This window comes from Sphaerodactylus townsendi, linkage group LG04, assembly GCF_021028975.2.
Source record: "Sphaerodactylus townsendi isolate TG3544 linkage group LG04, MPM_Stown_v2.3, whole genome shotgun sequence".
In the NCBI taxonomy this organism is placed as follows: Eukaryota; Metazoa; Chordata; class Lepidosauria; order Squamata; family Sphaerodactylidae; genus Sphaerodactylus; species Sphaerodactylus townsendi.
In genome coordinates this window covers 1634583-1651983 of record NC_059428.1, presented here as the reverse complement: position 1 = coordinate 1651983, position 17401 = coordinate 1634583, and the positions used below count along the sequence as shown (strand labels likewise).

General features: G+C 49.8%; 1 long non-coding RNA gene across 2 annotated transcripts; it reads right to left on the bottom strand.

Moving 5' to 3' along the window:
• Positions 1-384: 384 nt before the first annotated feature.
• On the bottom strand, positions 385-13655 carry LOC125430590. 2 transcript variants are annotated; one of them, XR_007244194.1, is made up of 3 exons: positions 12877-13655; positions 11493-12777; positions 385-1371 (listed from the first exon to the last, which is right to left on the bottom strand). It is a non-coding gene; the product is annotated as an uncharacterized LOC125430590 (long non-coding RNA). The 2 variants fall into 2 exon arrangements; XR_007244195.1 differs by having other exon boundaries at positions 385-1671; positions 11773-12777.
• Positions 13656-17401: the final 3746 nt, after the last annotated feature.

Genomic DNA, 17401 nt, shown 5'->3' with positions numbered 1-17401 from the left:
TTGGTTTTAGATAGGCTGAAACAACCATATTAAAAAAAGGGATATAGTAAGCTATAGCCACTATTTCATCAACTACATAGTACAGTAATTCAAAAGGAGAAAAGATACAACATAGATCAGTGATGGTGAACCTTTTCAAGACCGAGTGCCCAAACTGCAACCCAAAACCCACTTATTTATTGCAAAGTGCCACCGCAGCAATTTAACCTGAATAACCCCCTTGAGCAGGGGCTAGCCTGCTGTAGCCTCCAGCAAGTCCCACATGCGCTGCTCTGCGCCTCTGTAGCATCTCTGCCCGCCCCCCCGGGCAGCAGCCACCTGGAGCACAGGCATCAGACCCGTCAGCCAAGTCCTTCCTGCTCTCTAAGGTGCACACACATCAAGTCCAGCGGCCCAGGCCAGCCAAGATGTGTATGTGTGTGGGCAATTTCCCCCCCACATGACAAACTCTGTGTGTGCGTGCCAACAGAGAGGGCTCTGAGTGCCACCTCTGGAACCCGCGCCACAGGTTCGCCAGCACTGATGCATATATTTGCTGAGGAGGAAAGGATAAGTACATAACTCCATAGGAAAAGGTTTTGCAACAATACATGTAGTTGCACAGATGAATTACAGAACTCGTAGACGCTGTGCTACAAAAGTTGCTCTCGGTGTTGTCTATCTCCCCCCCCCCCCCTTTGCTCCGCTTGTTCGACCAGAGGAAACTTGGGTCCTGTCCCTTCTGCCCACCCTGCAGGCGTTGACCCCCTCCGCCCCAGATTCCAGGATAGCAGAGGAAAGCGGCTGGATGGAGTGCTGGCTGAAGCAGCTGGTTTGCGAGGGACAGGTGGGAGCCGAGCGAGCGCCCCAAGACTGAAATGGAAACCTCTGGAGGTTTTATGGGACATGTAGGCACTTGGAGCCTGTACCAGACATAAAACCGACATCATTAGCGGGTGATCGGCTCAGCCTGGGCTGAAAGCGCAATCGTGAGGGACTGGTGGCAAGCTCCAACTAGCTTCGGATCTCTCCACCGACACCTTAAGAGACATCTTGTGCTCAGCCGGTTTAGGGCTGAGCTGAGAGCAAGGCATTGTGAACCAGTAATAATCATGGAGAAACACTAAATAGTCAACAAATCAAAGTAAACAGAAAACTTGAATTCAAACATTTAGAGAGAAGGAAAGGAAAATGAAAAGCAGAGGTCCAAAAATTAAGACCAAAACCAAGCCATACAGTTTTAAATAGTTATAAAACAGCGGCATTTTCCTTTAAAAGGTTACTTGCTGTCCATTAAGGGTTAAGAAAAAGAAAAGCTTTAAAACTAAATGAATGAACACAAAAACATAGCACAAAAGCAAATTTTAAAAATCTCTCCACAAGGGAGGAAACCTTTTTCGTGGAACAAAGACACAACACACATAATATGTACAACAAAGAACAGGTATGGCATGGTTGCCGTTTGTTTGAGTCGTTTGCATTTCTGACTCCAATTTTTCCATTCTTTTGACCATTTATTTTTCTTTTCAAGCAATAACCCTTGAAAATTCTTATTTCCATTGGTTTTGGACTATGGGCGGTTATCCCATGAATCCAACACAACATCAAATTCCATTCCCCCCCCCCCCAAAAAAAACTATGTACATCTGGGGATTAGCCATATGAGCTGCAGTCTGACAGGGCTGAGCACACCTTCAGTACAGAATTCAATTTTAATTATTTTATTATTGTCCCACACAAACCTTGTGGGGTTTTGCAGTTTTTCTTAAAAAAAAAACAACAAATGAACACAAAATATCACAATCACTTCTCCACTTTTCAGAAGAACTTCTCCCCCCTATTGAGAGCTGTCTATTAGGCAGCAAAGACATAATACGCACAGCATAGATCATGTGTAATTGAACACCTAAATACAGACACAGCTAAATAAAGGGAAAATATGAGTTAAGTTCCCCCCCGCCCCTTGTTCTTGAAGAGGTAGGGCTACCAAGCCGGATCATTTTTATTTGATACATGCACCTAAATGAAAAGGGGGGGGGGGGTTGAATTAGATCCCGTTTCCAAAGAGGTGTGGATTTAGAAACTGGAGCATTTCTCTTCTTGCTACAGTTAGAAGAAAAAAAAGGTTAATCAATTTTATCCCCTTTATCTGAGCAGATCTTGGGTCATGGGGGCCGGGGCTTGGGCTTACTGTCGACCACCATGGAATTGTGGTTCAACGTTGGCTCTGTCAGAGTTTACTTTCTCAGGCAGCCTGGAAACAGAGAGCCTAGCTTAGATTTCCCAAGACGTACTGCCTCTGAAACTGGAGGCTCTACTTTTTGGCTAAAGTCTAAGATTTCAGCTTTTGAAAGGTGCAGCAAACACTTGCCCCGTTCCCCTTTTATTTCCTTCAGCTGCGACAAGGAAAACTAAAATACTCTTTCCTCGTACTAGATGTTTGTCTTATAGCCTTTGCTCTTTGGAAACTGGCGCACAGCTGCAATGTCCAAAATCACTGCGTTTAAGTTCTTTTAGGTTCCTGGGAACAGCTACCCTGTTCCTGTTTTTGTTTTATCACTGAGGCTCTGCCTCAATTATTCCCCTTCAAATTTTTTACTATCCGTCGGCATCACGGGGGGCCCAAGTAAGGAATGAAAAAACCGTGCAAGAACCCATCTAACAGGGAAGTTGGCTGCCTGGTGGGATATCTGGCAAACCGAGATGAAGCACAAACCTCCAGTGGTGTGTTGGCCAGGCAGAGAGTCCCACGCCAGTGGTTCACCTAGGCCCGATGGTGGCGAACCTTTGGCACTCAGTGTTATGGACACAGTTCCCATCAGCCTGCCAGCATGTAATTGGCCAATGCTGGTAGGAACTGATAAGTGAATCCATAACATCTGGAGAATAAGAACCGCTCCTCTAAGCGACAATGATATTAGCAAGGATTCCGGCTCCTGCCCCTCCTGGCCCTGGTGGCTGCAGGCCAGGAACCCTAAAGGGCGAGGGTTCCCTTCCCAATGGGCAGCTGGAAGTGCGTGCGGGCAAAGGCAGGTCTGCGCTGCGTGCCCAAAACTTACACTGGGTCCTTTGGCACTTCCCTTCATTAAAGTCCCAGCAGGCGAGCTCGGCAGCCTCTCCCTTGATATTCCTTCGCTTTCTCACAGCTGTGCTCTGGTTCTTGGCTGCGTTGGTGCTAGCTACATTCTGGTGCTTGGCAGCGTTCTGGGGTTTGGCGCATTCACAGGAGCTTAGTTGCGTTCTGGGGTTTGTACGTTCTGGGGGTTTGGCGAGTTTGGACTAACAATGTCCAGGCCCGGCTATGAATTACATCCCAGCATTTTTCACTGTAGAGCGCTCCTCGGAACTCCTCATCGTTGATGGCCGCATAGCGTCTCCTGCGATAAGCGAGCCTGGAAGGGCGTTGCGAAATGCCCCAAAGCTGCCAGAATGAGGGTAGAGCTGCAAGAGATGCGTGGCATGTCCCCAAAGCCCCTCTCAGCCAGATGTCCCGAGCATGACCTGTGATTGCTTTTCCCCAGTGACTCCCCAGAAAACCCTCCGGGCTGTGGCAGCAAAAATGTCCACAAAGTGCCCATCCAGGAGCCCTTTGCTTGGCTCTCTGGGTGGGTAACCCCCGGTGGGTCCTGCACCGACTTCGCTCCTGGGGCTGCGAGATTGCTTTTCTGAGAAGCCCAGGCTTGAGGTCTCGCTTTGCAAGCCCTCGGGAGGGCGGGATCCCAGCCCTGCTGGACAATACCGCGCCCTTTGCGTGCAAAGAATGCGTCATCCGGCGGTACTCACTGAAGGCGAGGAGCTCTCTCCGTCCGGTGCCGTGGACGTGGGGCCGGCTTCCTGGCCTTCGCTAGCGTGGCGGGCCAGGCGGCTGGTCCTCCCCGCTGCCGTCCTCCCCTCCTCGCGGCGTCTCCAGCTGGCTGCGTGGGAGGAACCTGAGGGGTGAGAAGAAGCGAGCTCTTGCCGCAGGGCCCCTCCCTCCCTGCTGCCCGTGTTCCGTGGCTGATCGCGGGGGGGGGAAGGGGCCAAAGGGGGGGTGAATTGATACCAGACTGGGCGAACTGCGCCCGTGCTCGGGGACGTACTTTGTGAATGAGGAGCCATGGGTTGGCAGCAGCTGGGGTGGAGAATGATATCGAAGCCATAAGGGGGGGGCTGCACGGGGCTGAGCTGTCGTGCATTCCCTCTTTGGAGGAGGAGGCTCCAAGCCATCGTCGGGGCTGCAGCTGGGACAACTGTATTGTGCCTGACCCTGACTTCTTGGGATGGCAGCCAGGTTACTGCCTGACACTGTTTGATTGGCGCACACCGGGCGTGTGGCTGGGCCATCCTATGGCGGTGGGTGGCACCGACCTGATTTTCTTGGTCTTGGGGGTGACTGCTTTCCGGACACATTGGCAGGTCGGGTGGCATGGGCTGGGCCTTCTGCTTTTTTGGATGAAGGGGCCATGACGCCAGACCGCTGCCTGATCCAACTAAGTCCCCAATAGCGGTGGTGGCTCTTAGCACTGAGCAGTGACTGGAACCAAAGAAATATATGTATGTTTGTATTTTTAAGGGCCGGTCACTGTGCTCCTGTGGCTACGGCTCGTGGGCTTATGGGTTGCGATGTTCCAGATGCCCGGGCAACCACTGACCACTAGGCTCTCCTAGAACAGGCAAGGAATCGTTAGCAAAAAAGGAAGGCCCGGAAGAGACCATGAAAACAGGCAGCCCCAAGGGATGGAATTTCCCTGTAGTTTAGCGTGCCCCTTTCCCCCACTAGACATAAACCGAGGTGGGCTGCTTTCCATACTCCCCCCCCCCACACAAACACCCTCTGAGGTGTGTGGGGCTGAGAGGCTCAAGAACTGGGACTGGCAAGGTCACCCAACTGGCGTGCTGGAGCGCACAAGCTTAATCTGGTTCCCCAGGGCCAGCCTCCACAACTCAAGTGGCCGAGCGGGGAGTCAAACCCAGTTCCTCTCCAGATGAGAGTGCCTGCTCTTAACCCACTACGCCACGCTGCTGGTAGCCTGAACTGGAGATGGCCAGCCTGGGGCCCCGGTCGCCCCACGGATGAACTAAGCGGGCCGCGCCTGCGGCACACTCCGCCCAACCAACAGCCGTAGAAGCTCCCTTACCCGACGCCTAAGCCTGGTCCCCAACTGAAGGGTCCGGGGATCGAACCTGGGACCTTCCGAACGCCGGCCTCGTCCTCCGCTCGCCGTCCTGGGGATGGGCGCTCCCACCGACCCATTGACTCCCGCGCGACTACGCAGCCAATAGAGGGGTCGTGAGGTCGCGCAACACACTTTTAGGGCTCCGGGCCTCCTTTGATGACGTCACCATGCGCGCGCCTCTGCGCCGCGACGTCATCACTTTCGCGCCCGGCGCAGCAGGCAGGCCGCGACCCGCTATGATGTCATCATTTGGAACCGTGCGGGGCAGGGAGGCGGGACTCGGGCTGATTGGCAGCTGGCCGGGCTTACCCTGGGACTTGGAGTTACGTCGCGGAAGGCTTGAGCCAATGGGAGTGAGGAGCGGGACTTGAGGTCAGCTCAGCTTGCGATTGGCTTACCCTGGGACTTGGAGTCACGTCGCGGAAGCCTTGAGCGAGTAGAGCTTTGACTGAGGCGGCGGAGACCTGAACTTTTTAAAGCACCCAATGGGAGTGAGGGGCGGGACCCGAGGCTCCAGCTCAGCCTGCGATTGGCAGTTTTGGGACACTTGACATTTGGAACCACCCACGTTCTACACTTTAGGTAGAATTAATGGACTACAATTAATGGGTTGAGTTGAGGATTAATGGACTACAATTCCCATCAGCCTACCAGCGTGGCCCATTCATGAACATCTGGAGTGCCATGGGGTTCCGCCACCACTGCATGCCTGAAGCAGAGTCCTTTTTTTGGGAGCTGCGAAAGTGCCACAAACTCACACCTTTGCTGAGGCAGCGGCACCTGGTCGTTTTCAGGTTGCAGCGCCACGGTGTGGCCGTTTGAGGGACAGGCGCACTACGCACTATGCTGGTTTGAGCATCTGTGAAAGAAAAATCAAGAATCATATGCTGTCGTCTCAGACTTTAGCCTATGGTACATAAATCTCAGGCCCCTTCCGCACTACAGAATAATGCACTTTCAGTCCACTTTCACAAATCCAGCTGCAAAGCAGTTGACAGTGCAGTATTCTACGTAATGTGAAGAGGTCTGCTTGCTTGTACAGTTTTGTTTTGCGTGGGTGCTGTGGTTTCGGGCTGTGGCGTGTTCTAGCATTCTCTCCCTGGCGTTTCTCCTGCATCTGTGGCTGGCATCTTCGGGGATCATGATCCTCTGAAGGTCTCAGCATATAATCTAGTAACGGGAGAAATGATGACCATGTCAATCACAACCTAAGTGACTCGGCCGATGAAAGCCTTACGACAATAGTTTGTTTTCGTGTTTACATGGATGCTCTTCGCTCTTCTGAAATTGAACCGTGATCTGTCCTTCTGACCTGCTAGCTAATTCACACATGACTTCCCCAGAACAGAATGCTTTTACCTTGCTTGTCTGATCCAGAATGGCACAGAAAGCAGCCCATTACTTTCTCTTCTGTCAGCCATCTCGAGTTTACAGAAAGGAGGTAAAATATCTCAAATAATATATTCTAGTCCTGCCACCAGTAGAGGAGATAAGTAGGTATTAAAGAATCCTCAGAATACTCTGCGTAGCCTACGGTATTTGCATGTCTGACACAACTCTGTTTTTTTGTGTAAGCAAAATGTTGAGGTCAAGTTCTAATGAGCTGACCTATTGATTAGCTATTGGCCAGTTTCAATAGCCATTGCTTACGTGTTTGTGAGTATTCCTGAAGTTATAAAGTTAACTTTTTCCTTTGCCCTCAGATAGTCAGTCCCAGCCATGAACCGAGAAAACTGTAAATATATAGCAGTACAGTTTAATATCTTTTTGGTTTTTTCTCCATGTTACACAACCCTTTTAGTCAATAAACTTTTATATAAAGCAACTTATTAGTATCTCAGCCTTTATTGGCATCTGCTAAACTCTGCTAATAATATATATTCAACCAACAAGATAGGATCAGAGGGGCTTTCCGGACTGGCTTACTTGGCTTGACTTTGTTTTGCCCAAGTAGGACTACAAAACCTCTAAACCACTCCTCCTAGCTGGGCCTTTAATAATAAAATAAATCTGCAGTGATTAACAAGAGATGTTTTATTTACGGTCGATTCCACACAGCAAATGTATAACAGGTTGCAGTTGTTATAAAGGAACCACCATTCCTTTTTCCCGTTAGTCGTGCCGTTGCAGGCAGCAATTGGAGCCATGAAAAAAAATCTGGGTTGCTTTTCGTTGCCTTTGCATAGAAATGCTTCTCTTTTAATTTCCTGCAACACATGTAGCTCTTGGCAGACATGCAGAAATGAACCCCTGCAGCCATGCCAATGGTCCACACCCCTTGTGAAGAAAAAAGGGACCTCCCTGGATTGGCGGGGCAATGGCGAGTAGTTCTCCCCTGACCCGTGGGCGGCGATTGGAAGGGGAGAGCAATGAAGCCTGCTGCCTTGCTCATTGGCGCCAGAAGCATTTAAGTGGTAAAAACTACCTATTTTTTAAACAATTTGTGAGTAATAAAATAGATATTGCTTGACTAGAACAACTTGAAGCTTGAGACTGATTCTTTCTTGACTTCTTCCGAGAAAGTCCACTTTGTCAGTGCTTCCTCTTGGTTAAGAACATAAGAACAAGCCAGCTGGATCAGACCAGAGTCCATCTAGTCCAGCTCTCTGCTACCGCAGTGGCCACCAAGGTGCCTTTGGAGCTCACATGCAGGAGGTGAAAGCAATGGCCTTCTGCTGCTGCTCCTGAGCACCCTGGTCTGCTATAGCATTGCAACCTCAGATCAGGAGGATCAGATTGGTAGCCAGAGATGCGACTTCTCCTCCATAAATCTGTCCAAAGCCCCTTTTTAAAGCTATCCAGGTTAGTGGCCATCACCACCTCCTGTGGCAGCATATTCCAACACCAATCACACGTTGCGTGAAGAAGTGTTTCCTTTTATTAGTTCTAATTCTTCCCCAGCATTTTCAATGGATGCCCCCTGGACATTGTGAGAGAAAAACTTTCTCTCTGTGAGCATTTCCACCCCATGCATGGTGAGACTTCCAACCATATCCCCTCAGGCGTCTCCTCTCCAAACTAAGAGTCCCAAATGCTTCCTCCCTTCAGTGTCTTCTATCTGGACCTCACTTTCTGCAATACCTTCTATACTATACACCTTAGACTATAACTAACTGAACAAGAGCACTACTGGGTAATAAGGGCATAATGGGGCTGTTATAAGTACTTAAAGGGACAACATCTAGCTAAAGAAAGTTCCTCCTTAGAACTTACTGTACAAAGGAACAAAACCCATTGTAACAAAACAGTCAAGCTGAGACCCTAATAAAAGAAATAGTAAAGAGCTTCTCTACAGGGCATGTCACCACCTGGGGAATGGAATCTCCAGGATCCCAAAGGAAATAAACACAACACTCTTATTATTATTTATTTGATTTAATATACGCCCTATATCCAAGAGTCCAAGACGAATGAGGATTGAAACACCAACCATTTATTCATTGGATTACTCCATAGCAATTGAAGACAAGCATGCTGCAGCTGCAAAATTAATACAGAGGCTGACTGCCAATCACAGTTCAGCTATGGCAGCTGCTTGGAACCAATACACTACAGTGTGTGGTAAGCGTTGGCCACAGCCCGTTGTATTGACCACGGATGACAGAGTGTTGAGTGTAGCCTGGGCTCCGATCTGTACACTGGAGCAGCCCAGTGCTGTCCCCAGTGCTCTTTCCTCCAACCCGCCTGTTGGAGGAAAGCGTGTCGGTGCAGCAACTTGGTGGAACTCCGTTTTGCTGCCCAAAGAGCAAACCTCAGTAACCTAATTAGGCGTCCTGATTTAATGACCTGCTCCACCCCCCAAGCGTCTTAAGGGAGGTTCCACCAAGAGTGCTCCCCGGCCGCCCTGTCAGATCCAGTTCCCACGGGCAGTCCGCCAAAAGAGCGGAGAGACCAGCACAGCTCCCCCAATCACTTCTGACGATGCCAGCTAATCACACAACTCTGACCTTAAACCATGCAGACAGAGGTCTAACTCCCAGCCAGATAAGTGAACCCCATCGCCCGAGACAGCCATCCTGAAGGGTCAGGTGTCACAAGATCTATTGCCAGTGTATGCAGGGTTTTATTACATCACAAGAAACCAGCAGAAAATAAGAGTAAGAGCAAATCTCCACTCACAATCACTCAGTTACTGAGGGGTAGAAAAACACACAAGGATTCCCTGGGATGTAATTTACAGGTGAAAGACAGGTTTGGATATAGAGGAAGAGGTGGGCATTAACGATGATATTTACCAGTCTGGTGGTGGGCGTCCAGGCAGGAAACCTAATGGCCAGAACTAGGCTTTGAAATGATCAGCTGATAGAACAATATTATGAGCACGATGGTCTGAAGGTGTCCCCAATAGGGAAAAAAATGTGTCTTGGGGAAGAAAATCCTTCGAACAAAGGTTTTTTCCTGATGTTCCAGGTGACGGCTTGACCCATTACCTTGATAGGTTTTAAGTGTGGGACAATAAACAGGTAAACCCTTAATGTGGCTTACAACACAGATGGTCACAGAGGAGGGGGAGTCAGAGGAAGACCCTGGAGTAGGTTAAGAGATATAGACAAAAGGACGAAGAGTTTGGATTTATATCCCCTTTTCTCCTGCAAGGAGACTCAAAGGGATTTACAATCTCCTTTCCCTTCTCTCACTCCCACAACAAACACCCTGTAGAGGTGGGTGAGACTGAGACCTCCACAGAACTGTGACTAGCCAAGGTCACCCAGCTGGCGTGTGTGGGGCTGGGCTAATCTAGTTCCCCCAGACAAGCCTCCACAGCTCCAGTGGTGGGGAATCAAACCCAGTTCCACAGATTAGAGTGCGCCTGCTCTTAACCACTCGCCACTGCTGCTCTCGCTGCTTTGTCCAGGGCTGCTGTTGTTCATATTCGAGTGCTGTTTTCTGAGCAGTGCCAGGGCAGGAGGTTGAGGAATGGAGTCTTGACAGACACAGTCTTGCCTGGAAGGTCACACTGTTCTGAATTCAAACAGGCTCCCGGTCAGAGACTGCTGTGCCAGACAGAGGCTGACAGCTCAGACGAAGGTCATCTCTCCTCCATGTCACCACAGATGAGGCTGGTTCCAATCCCACCTCCCCCACCAAAGGAGCGTAATCTCGATTACTGGCGTCATTTGCTGCCGTTCCAGCATCGCTGGTGAAATATCCATTGCTATGCACAGAGAACAGAATAAAGGTAAGCAGACCCAGAAGAGACAAAGAAGGAATGTGAGCTGGCTGAAGCAGGAGAATAAAGCGAAGTGGTTGGAAACCCACCAATTTGCCTTGTCTATCTCTTGGGGGAATAGGTGTATTAAGTTCTGTCTCCTTGGACGTCCAGGAAACATTGAAATGCGTTTCATATGAAAATAGCCTACGGCATGAACCATGTCAAATAAAGAGAATTGGTTTAGATACTGAAACAATCATATTAAACAAGGGATATAGTAAGCTATAGCCACTATTTCATCAACTACATAGTACAGTAATTCAAAAGGAGAAAAGATACAACGTAGATGCATATATTTGCTAAGGAGGAAACACATTCATACCACAAGTTGCAATTTTATAAAAGGATAAATACACATAACTCCATGGAAAAGGTTTTGCAACAATCGTGTGGTTGCAAAGATGAAATACAGAACTTCATTAGGCCTTTATTGCTACAAAAGTTGCTCTCGGTGTCTCTATCTCCCCTTGCTCCCTTGTTCCAACCAGAGGAAACTTGGGTCCCTGTCCCTTCTGCCCACCCTCCAGGCGTTGACCCCCTCCATTAGATTCCAAAATAGGCGGAGGAAGCGGTTGGATGGAGTGCTGGCTAAACAGATGCTGAGAGGGACAGGTGGAACTGCTTGGCGATCCCAAGGCTGAAATGGAAACCTCTGGAGGTTTTGAAATGTGAGCACTTGGAGCCTGTACCAGACATAAAACCGACATCATTAGGGTGTCGGCTCAGCCTGGGCTGGAAAGCCCAGCGATCGTGAGGGCTGGTGGGGAGATCCAACTAGCGGATCTCTCCACCGATACCTTAGAGACATCTTGTGCTCAGCCGGTTTAGGAGGCTGAGCTGGAAACAAACATTGTGAACCAGTAATTATCATGGAGAAAACACTAAATAGTCAACAAATCAAAGTAAACAGAAACTTGAATTCAAGCGTTTAGAGAGGAAAGGAAAGGAAATGAAAAGCAGGGTCCAAAGTGAGACCAAAATAAACCATGCAGTTTTAAATAGTTTTAAAACAGTGGCATTTTTTCCTTTAAAGATTGCTTACTGTCCATTAGGGTTAAAGAAAAGAAAAGCTTTAAACTAAATGACTAAACACAAAAACATAGCACAAAAGCAAATTTTAAAAATCTCTCCACAAGGGAGGAAACCTTTTTCATGGAACAAAAACACAACAAAGAAAAGGTAATTCCACGTTTGCCATTTGCTGGAGTGCTTTGCATTTTTAACTCCAATTTTTCCATTCCTTTTACCATTTATTTTTATTTTCAAGCAAAACCCTTCAAAACCACTTATTTCCATGTGTTTTTTTGGACTATGAAGCTATCCCATAAATCCAAACACACCATCAAATCCACTTCCCCCCAAAAAAATCTGTACATCTGAGGGATTAGCCATATGAGCTGCAGTGTGACAGGGCTGAGCACACACCTTCAGTACAGAATTCAATTGAATTATTTTATTATCGTCCCACACAAACCTTGGAACAAATGTAATTTTTTTGGTTTTCTTAAAAACAAGCAAATGAACACAAGCATACAATAACTTCTCCACCTTTTGAGAGCTGTCTATTAGGCAGCAAAGATATAATACGCACAGCATAGATCATATGTAATTGGACACAAACACCAAAATACAGACACAGCTAAATAAAAGGATAGAAAATGAGTTAAGTTCTTGTTACTGAAGAGGTGAGGCTACCAAGCTGGATCATTTTTTATTTGTTCTCACAGCACCTAAATGAAAGGAATTTTTTTTTAGTGGATCCCCACGTTTCAAAGAGATGGGGTTGAAAGTAGACATTCTCTTCTTGATACAGTTGGAAAGGGGAAAGAAAGGTTACTCACTTTTATCCCCTTTATCTATGCACAAGATCTTGAAGTGAGACTGGGCTTACTGTCCACCTGTAGGTGTGGTTCCATGTTGGCTCTGTCAGAATTTACTCTTCTAAGCTTAGATTTCCCAAGATGTACTGCCTCTGAAACTGGAGGCTCTACTGTTGGGCTCAAGGCTAAGAGTGCAGCAAACACTTGCCCTGTTTCCCTTTATTTCCTTCAACTGCAACAAGGATAACTAAAATACTCTTTCCTCGTACTAGATGTTTGTCTGATAGGCTTTGCTCTTCGGAAACTGAGCGCACAGCTGCAGTGTCCAAAATCACTGAGTTTAAGTTCTTTTTAGGTTCCTGGGAACAGCTACCCTGTTCCTGTTTTGTTTTACCACTGAGGCTCTGCCTCCAATTGTTCCCCTCACATTTCTACTATCCATCAGCATGCGGGGCCCAAATAAGGAATGCAAAAACCGATCGAACAGGAAGTTGGCTGCCCTGCAGTTAGGATATCTGGCAAGACAGGAAATTAAAGCACAACCCTCTAGTGGTGAGTTGGCCAGGTGAAGAAGTCACTGCAGTGGTTGATCTAGGCCAGGGGTGGGAACCTGCGGCTCTCAGATGTTCCAGGAACTACAATTCCCATCAGCCCTACCAGCGTAGCCAATTGGCCATGCTTGGCCAGGCTTGACCTGATCTAGGCGAACAATGATGTGCCAAAGTATTCCGCTCCCACTGCCCCTCCTGGCCCTAGAGGTGGCTGCAGGCCAGGAACTTTAAAAGGGTTGGGGTCCCTTCCCCAATGGGCAGCTGGAGCGTGCGTGCGGGCCAAGGCAGGTCTTGCACACGTGTGCAAACCTGCACTTGGCCCTTTGGCATTTCCCTTTATTAAAGTCCCAGCATTGGCCAGTCTTGGCATTCGTTTGCTTTTTCAAGGCTGCTTTTTGGGGCTTAGTTGTGTTCTGGGGTTTGGCCACATTCTGGGGCTTGGCGAAAGTTTGGACTAACAATGTCCAGGCCCGGCTATGAATTACGTCCCAGCGCGCATTTTCACTGTGCGAAGCACACCTCCGGAACTCCTCATCATAGCTTATGGCCGCAGCGTCTCCCTCGCGATAAGCCTTGAGCCTGGAGACGTTGCGAAATGTCCCAAAGCTGCCAGGGCGTAAGGGTAGGCTGCAGAATTAGCAGTGGCATATCCCCAAAGCCCCTCAGCCAGTTGTCGAGCTTGACCTCGGTGCTTTTCCCCAGTGACTCTAAAAAAACCACCTCTGGGCTGTGAATGCAAAATGTCTAGAAGTGCCCATCCAGAGCCGCTGCCCGGAAGCTCTCTGGGTAGGTAACCCTGGTGGGTCCTGCCGACTTCGCTCCCTGAAGGGGGGGGAATGCGAGGGGGGGATTCTTTCACAGAAACCCAGGCTGGAGTCTCATGCCTGCAAGCCCCTCGGGAGGGGCGGGATCCCAGCCCTGCTGGACAGCCGCCCGCTGCGTGGGAGCTCGTCATCCGGCCAGTACTCACTGGAAGGCGAGGAGCTCTCCGTCGGTTGCCGTGGACCGTGGGCCGACTTCCTGGCCTTCTTAGCATTGGCTGGGGCGAGGCGGGCTGGTCATCCCACTGCAAGTCCTCCCCTCCTGCAGCGTCTCCAGCTGGCTGCAGAACCTGAGGGGTGAGAAGGCGGCTCTTGCCCACTTGAGGCCCTCCCCTCCCTGCTGCCCGTGTTCATTGGCTGATCGCGGAGGGCCAAGGGGGAATGGCCAATTCAGACTGGAACTGCATGATGCTCGGGACATGCTTTGAATAAGGAGCCATGGGTTGGCAACATGAGGTGGAGGGATGATGTCGAAGCGCCGCCAAGGGGGGGGCTGCACCCGGATACAGGCTGTGATGCGGCCCTCTCTTTGGAGGAGGAGGAGCTCAAGCCACTGCGGGGCTGCAGCTGGGACAGCCATATTTTGCCCTGGCCCCTGACTACTTGGGATGGCAGCCAGGTTACTGCCTGACATTGTTTGATTGGCCTCGCACTGGGAGAGTGTGGCTGGGTCACCTACCGTGGTGGGTGGCACTGACTGATTTTCTTGGTGTGGGGGTGACTGCTCAGACACATTGGCAGACACCCAGGATGGCAGAGCTGGGCCTTCTGTTTTTTTTGGATGGTGGGGCCATGGCGCTAGACCACGTTGCCTGATCCAACTAAATCCCCAATAGCCAGTGGCTTAACAGCAAGCAGTGACTGGAACCAAAAGAAATATATGTATATATTTGTATTTTTAAGGCCCGGTCACTGTGGCCTTATGGGATACGATATTACCAGATGCCGAACTGACCACTAGGCTCTCCTAGAACAGGCAAGGAACCGTTTGCAAGGAAGGCGGGAGGGAGGAAGTCACGTTGGTTAATCACTGTAAAGACGGAAACATTACCCAGGAGACGCTGAAAGTGAGCATCCCAAGCGAAATCTGCTATAATTTAAGCGTGCCCTTTCCCCCCAGACCCTGCAATTCCCTGGTGGTCTCTCCCAAAATACCAGCTAGGGCAGGCCCTGCTAAGGTTTCCAGATCTGCTGAGGTGAGCAAACCCAGGCCATCCAAGTCAGGCCAGTCTAAGAGAATCTTCTGCCAGCCCCCAGCGATGAAAGAAGAGAAGAGCTTTTCTCTCCTGTAAGGAGACTCAAAGGGGCTTACAATCTCCTCCCCCACAACAAACAAAACACACAAATCACAACAAAAGAAGTGGGTGGGGCTGAGAGAGCTCCGAAAAACTGTGACTAGCCCAGGGTCACCCAGCCGGCACGTGCTGGAGCGCACAGGCTAACCTGGTTCCCCAGATCAGCCTCCACAGCTCAAGTGGCAGAGCGGGGAGCCAAGCCCGGTTCCTCCAGATGAGAGTGCACCTGCTCTTAACCACTACGCCACGCTGCTGGTAGCCTGAACTGGAGATGGCCAACCTGGGCCCTTCGTCGCCCTCCACGGATGAACTAAGCGCGCCGCGCCTGTAGCTGCTCCGCCCCAACCAACAGCCGTAGAAGCTCCCTTACCCGACGCCTAAGCCTGGTCCCCTCAAGTGGAGGGTCCGGGGATCGAACCTGGGACCTCCCGAACGCCGGCCTCGTCCTCCGCTCGCCGTCCTGGGGACGGGCGCTCCCACCGACCCACTGACTCCGCGCGACTACGCAGCCAATGACAGGCCGTGAACACGGGCGACGCTGTTTAAAGGCTCCCGGCCAGGCCTTGCTTGATGACGTCACGATGCCCCCGCTGCGCCGCAACGTCATCGCCTCCGCGCCCGCCCTTCATGCGAGGTCGCAGCAGCAGCAGCACTGGCTTTTGTTAGGAGTTTTTCAATGATTATTTACGTTGAAATGCGCACGAGGGGGCGGGACTTGGGCTGATTGGCAGGGCTGACCGCAAAGGTGGCTGAAGCACCCGACTCTGCAAAGGCTGCTGGGATTTGGAGCCGCGCAACGGAAGCTCGAGAGGGCGGAGCTGTGACTGAGGCCGTGGAGAGCTGGATTTTTTAAAACACCCAATGGGGAGTGAGAGGGGCGGGACTTGAGCGCGGCTCGGCTTGCGATTGGCAGTTTGGGGACACTTGGGGATTTGGAACCGCCCACGTTCTACGCTGGAGCAGAAGCGGTTCAGTGCGTGCAGGTGAACCAGATCACCCGGTCAATAACATCCCATTGGGTCTAAGGCAGGGGTTCGCCAACCGATGCTGGTTCAGATGTTCATGGACTACAACTCCCATCAGCCCCTGCCAGCATGGACTGGTGGGTGGCGAATCCATGGTATCTGGGGCCTATAGGTTAGCCACCCTGAATTAAAGGAAGGATTTTATTTTATTTATTTGTTTATTATGCAGCCCCATCCCCGTGAATCTGGGCGGTGTACAATAATGCACATATACAGATAGAAATGCCGCGTATACAAGTAAAATTAACTAAAACCATTAAAGAAACGGCAGTAAGTAAAACTAGTGAAGATTAAAACTAACTTGCATAGTAGTCCGACAGATCCGTTTCAAACCTCTTTTCAGGGAAGATCAGCAAACTGGATGGCAAAGGCACTGATGTAAAGGCCATGGCTTGTCACCATGGTGGCGAACCTTTGGCACTGCAGATATTATGGACTACAATTCCCATCAGCCCCTGCCAGCATGGTTAATTAGCCATGCTGGCGGGGCTGATGTGAATCCCTGCTTTATCTACAGTGCCAAAGGATGCTCCTCCTGCTGTCTGCAAACAATAGTCTTTTGGGCACAGTGAAAGTGCCACAAATCTCACACCTTTGCTCACCTCTGCTGAGACAACAGCTTTTTTGGCCTGGTCATTTCCAGTGTTGCAGTGGCCGTTTGAGGGACAGGTGCGTTGCGCAACATGCTGGTTTGAGCATCTCCAAAAAAAAATCAGAATCATATGCTGTCAGTCTCAAGACTTCTATATTATAAATCTCAGGCCCCTTCCACACATGCGGAATAATGCACTTTCACAGTTGTTTGAAAACGGATTTTGCTATTCAGCACAGTAAAATCCAGCTGCAAAATGCATGGAAAAGGGATTGAAGGTGCAGTATTCTGAATGTGTGGAAGGGGCCTCAGGGCTACTTGTAAAGTTTTGTTTTGCGTGTCGGTTCACGTAGATGTTCTTCACTCTTCTGAAATGAGTGAGCTGTTTGTCGAGCTGGGATCTGCCCTTCTGACCTGCTAGCTAACTCACACATGACTTCCCCATGACAGAATACTTTTACCCTGCTTCTGTCTGGTCCAGAATGGCACAGAAAGGAGCCCCGTACTTTCTCTTCCAGGGGTGTAACGAGGCAGCCCTGGGCAAACTGTAGCCCTGGGCAAAACCTGAGTTGGATCCCCCCCCTTCCCCCAATGGGCAGCCACTCCACCATGACCAAATTTTTGTTTGCACCAGGACATTGGTGCCTGCAGGGGGTGCGTTTTTAGACATATCAGCACCAAAATTTCAGCATATCATCAGGAGACTGACCTTATGCTACTCCCCAAGTTTGGTGAGGTTTGGTTCAAGGAGTCCAAAGTTATGGACTCCCAAAGGGAATTTATCCTCCATTGTTTCCCATGGGGAGCTAATAGAGGAGATGGGGGCTACAGTTTAATTTTATAGCTTTGGCCCCTAGATAAACTGCACCAAAAGATTGGGGGTGCCATCATCTCAGATGATACCCTGAAATTTTGGTGCGATACATCCAAAATACCCCCTGCAGGGCTAT